Raw genomic sequence first — 5,099 nt, forward strand, 5'->3', positions numbered from 1 at the left:
CAAACTCCACACACATGTGACCCAGGCGGAGACTCGAACCCGGGTCCCAGAGGTGTGAGGCAACAGTGCCAACCACTGCACCACCATGCCGCCCCCGATATTATATCTTGTATGATATATGTGATGTCACCCCTATAATGATCAAGAAACATCCAGACTGACATACATGCTCCCTTCCGTGACGAAAGCCAGACCTAAGTCGATGGATACGAGCTTCCTGTATATATATTTATAATTTAAATTTCAGGTGAAAGGTGAAGGCTGTGGCTTTGCTGTATCGTTTTGCAGGTTTGACATTGCAGTCTTCTGTTGTACTCGCATAGGATCTCTTAATATCAGGGCATTATTTCCATAACACCCATCCTGACTTTAGAACATAATTTTCCATGAGCTGGGCTTTAATTCGCATGATTGTTGAGATGCTCTTGCTGAGGAAACCTGTATTAAGTTCATTCTTCAGAATCCGGCAGCTACGCTAACATTCACCTGCCACTAACCAGCTTAACACTTGCAGTTTTACATCGAGGGAAATGTTTTTTCTTTACATCAGTACCTTTCTTCCTGGTCATTGGGTTCCCCTGGAGCTCAGATCCAGGTCCATGAACGTGTTATGGCGCCCACTGCTGTTTGGCAGGAGGGAGGGAAACTTCCCTAGTCCCCTGAGGCTGGAGGATGCTGGTCACACCCGTGTTTGACAGCCGAAGCTCCCATATGTGGTGCTGGGCAGGGCTGTGACATCACCTTCTAGGAGGTTGGGGGGCCAGTTGGTGTCATGACATGGGGGATAACTGGGGCTCCTTCCAGATAAAAGGTTAAAATGTCATGTCTACCAAACCTATTGCCTACACGCTGTTGGTCTGGACAGCCACAAATGAGTCAGTCAGATTTCATAGGGTGGGAGTGTTGTCTTTGTTAGGTTAAATGACCTCCACCCCCCCAATTTGACTTTTGTAGAAAACAACGCTTTTCTTTGACTGAATGTTTGTCCAGATGTTTAGATGGCTCTGTTCCTGTTTGTTCCTACCGAGATGTTTGCAAGTGATGGAGTGGGGGAGGGTCTTTATGTTACCACCCTGAGTTTAAGTCATCAGCGTCAGGTGGTCTGCTGGGTTCATGTTATCCTGGGATGAGTCAGACTAGTTCTCCTTTCTGTTAACTTCTCGTTTGCTCAACACAAAGGTGTTTCAGAGCTGTCAAAATGCCCTTTCTGTTCACGGAATAACCACAAGGAGTGCTGGTGGCGCACAGCCAATCTGAGCGGCGACAACTGCAAAATGGGTGCGTTATTCACCTGAGATGGGGGCCCTGGCAGGGTCGTGGGGGTCGGGAGCCTGTTGAACCTGTGGGTACAAGGCAAGGGAATAAGGATGAGGCATCACCGTCACACGTCATTCATGCCTACGGACAGTTTGGTAGGTCCAGTTCACCTTCGCATGTTTTTGGGCTGCAGCAGGTAACCGGAGAAGCGAAGGGAAACCCACACATACAGATTCCACACACACTGAGCTGGGGCTGAGACTCCAATCCCACGAAGGTGTGAGGCAACAGCGCCAACCACTGTGGCATGGCGCCACCATTTGGGCACAGACATATTCTACTGAAAATAAATGCAAAGTGATGTTCTCCATGTGTTTGTACAAATAGCTGTTGTTTTTGTGAGTACTTAAGTGCCCTGAGACTGCATGTGAAAACAAGAGCTCTGTCCCTTGTAAGTGCGTGGGCCCCTGGCAAGCTTGTACATTCCTGGAAATGGATTCTCCAGTCGTCATGGGTGGTCAGGATTACATGGAATGTACTCCCTCTTCTACAGAACAGGTTAGATCTGAATGTGCCGCAGTGAAGCTTTTCCTTCTGATAAAATCCCGAGATGTTGGGCTGTCATAGGAGGCCTTTTCAGTCGCCCGCCATAGATCTGGTCGATTTACACTGTGCTAGAAAGGCTAGTGCAAAAAAGTTTATCCTTCTTAGTAATCATTTGCTTATTTGCTCTAGTTCTGCCCTGTACAAGGCAAGGTCTCCAAAACTGAACAAAAATGCATTTTTCTTAAAATTTATGGTTAAGTAGATTGTTTTCTAATAGCTACTCATAGTCATTCAAATGGTGTGTATGAAATACTGTATAGAGCTAGAGTCAGAATGTCCTTTCCAGTAGCCTGTGAGCACCGTTGGTAAAAAAAGTGAATCATGTTTGTTTGTTTCAGGCCACTGCCCAGAATCCTCCTTATGACGGTTCCATATGACTCCTCGTGTGTTTCCAGGAGGTATTTCGCGGATTAGTGGTAACAGTTCTGTCATCTGTCAGGGCTTGGCCTTCTGATGTCTTGCGTCTTTCAGAGTAGTAAACTGAAAATATTCACTGGATGACTTTGAACTTGGTTTAAATGTTGGAATCCTGGTTTTCTAGCTTCTCGTTCCTTTGTGTTCTGCTGAAGAAAGACTATATCATCTTTTCTCCTGATTGTGGTGTCAGTAATGGTGTTTTTTTTAACTTGTATTAAATTTGATTTGAAATTATAATGTAGGATATTGAACCGGCCTCAGTTTTGATGACAAATTTGTCTTTTTAAAAAATGGGGACAATAAAGCAATTGGATCGTCAGTTTGCTACTATTTGGACTTGGTGTATAATATAGAGAGGTAAGGGGCACGTGCTGATTGCAGTGCATTGGCACACCCATAGACCACACCCACAACACGACAAACCACGGTCTCATCCCTGAGGGCAGCCATGCGGCGGGTGATACCTCAGCACCGCACCAGTCCGAATGGACCAGTGAGTTTTTTCTGGTGGCTGGAGTGCCAATCCTGCCACCAACCCCCAAATTTCCTTGTAAACTGGAGGACCTTAAAGGGCTGGATGTAGATTAACATCATACCCAGGATGAAGCAATTACAGGTTAAGCACCTTGCTCAAGGGCCCAACGGAGTAGAACCACTCCAGGCATTCACAGGATTTGAACCAGCAACCTTCACGGATCCCTAGCCTCAGAGCTACCACTCCACCTTACAGGGGTGTTTACTATATATTTGTTTTAATTAACAACTGCAAGTCAGAATAATGCGGTATACATTGCTCTTTTTGTTGGCTATAAATTGCTAGTGGAAACTGATAATCTCTCATCAAAAAATAGCCGAATGTCCATGTTGAATGTGAATAAATGAATTTACTTTGCAAGTAATTCTGGGACTGATTTTCCTTCATATGATTCATATTTTGTTTGCCAGTATGGATATGAAATAGGTCTTGAATTGCCATCATAATGGTCTTAAAAATGTCATTTAAATGAATTAATTTGTTGAAACCATGTTTTAATGACCCAACTCCACCAGTACTACTTCACTGAAGGAATAAATTGGTCTAAATACTGTTTATAATATGTGAACCTGACAATTTTTTTAGCCTTGACAAAAAATGCATGATTACAGAGCAAGGTTGGTTTCATGTAGGTTTGTGTATAAGTACCTTCACCTGTCACAGCAGCCCAGAGCTTAGACTGTGTTAATATGTACAGTTATGCACATTTATGAGTATTACTGTTTGATAATTCACTAATTATTATTATTAGAGCTATACACAGTGAAAATGGGGGTGGTTGGGGAAGTAAGCTAGTCTAAGCCTAAGTTATTTGAAAATTACTTCTGTTTTATTCTCTATCCTCTGTACGTTAATGAATGTAAAAAAGCAAACAAACAATGAGATGACTTCTGCTACGACTGTTCAGTTGGTTGCATACTGATGGAACTGTAAATGCATTAATTTGAAGGTAAAGGTGGCAAATACTACTGGAAAATACAACTTCAATGCATTTTAATATCCAATTAACTTTTCCAATGTGGGGAGTGGGTAAACTGGGCTCAGATACCCGTTCGGTACAGGATGCAAACAACCGGCAATTCAGAGGGAAACCCTTTAAACTGTATGCCTGGATCGTGGGAGGACGCATGAGCAAACCACACACACAAAGGGAAGCCACAATGCTGGAGCTGTGAAGCAATTGTTCTGCCTTCCTTGAGCTTGATTACATGATGGACAAATGCTTTGCGGCATCTAGCGGAGAAGGTTATTTACTCTGTAGGAGTACTGTGTTTTTATGATTGCTGACCATGCATGTTTCATTATTTGGTTATAAAACATATTGTACCTTTTATGTTATTTATCCCCTTATTTAAATCAATTTGGTTTGCAATTTGTAAATCTGACCTTAATAAATTTCCCTGTTTCGGAGCTTGTATGGATGTATGTATATACTAAATATAGTATATAGGCCCGTATTTTTTTTTTCATTTCTCTGCTTTTGAAGTGACACTGTCTGTCTGCGCCTTTTCTCCTTACAACTTCCCCTTTTCCTGCTAATGCTATCATGTTATTTGTTCGCTAAAAAGGTTTCTAAGACATTGTGTACAGATAAATGTAATAAAATGACAAAGGGCAGACAATACAGTGGTTGGTACTATTTTTTTCCACCTCAAACTAGTTTGTATATGGTTTTTATGTATCCTATCTATTTGTGCCAAGCACTTGATATGCAGCTCAGATGTGTGTTTTTTTTTCCGTATAGCCTGGAGTAGGATTTAAACAGCTGTTGCATTTAACTGGAAGCACTGTGCTACCAAACAGCTGGGACGCCTGATTATCTCGGGAGAAGAAGATAAACGTCCCGACTGCAGTATAATATGTAAAAGATGCTCCCTTTAGTTTTTAAGCGTAGTTAGTGGAAGGCCTTAGTCCGGTCCGTGATAAATCTGTGTATACTTTTTGAAACAAGCCATTAAGTTGCCTAAGAAATTTAACCAGCAGAAAATCTGGTGAGTAAATTAAGTGTAGGTCTAATTTCGGTAGTGCATATTTCTGGGTTTATTTCTCCGAACTACCCAGAGCGCATATTTATGATTAGCGAAGTATACTCTCACAGCCGACAACTACAGAAGTGTTCAGCTTTTTCAAAAACGGCTTACTCGAGTAGCGGAGCAGCATCTGATTGACACAGAGATTGTCCACACAATGGTCGCAATTTACATTCTTGAATTCGCAGCGCCAATGAGACGGCCGTTCTTCTCCTCGACGCCCCGCCCACGCAGCGTGACGTCTACGCGGGCTT

Source organism: Brienomyrus brachyistius, chromosome 9, assembly GCF_023856365.1.
Source record: "Brienomyrus brachyistius isolate T26 chromosome 9, BBRACH_0.4, whole genome shotgun sequence".
Taxonomy (NCBI): domain Eukaryota; kingdom Metazoa; phylum Chordata; class Actinopteri; order Osteoglossiformes; family Mormyridae; genus Brienomyrus; species Brienomyrus brachyistius.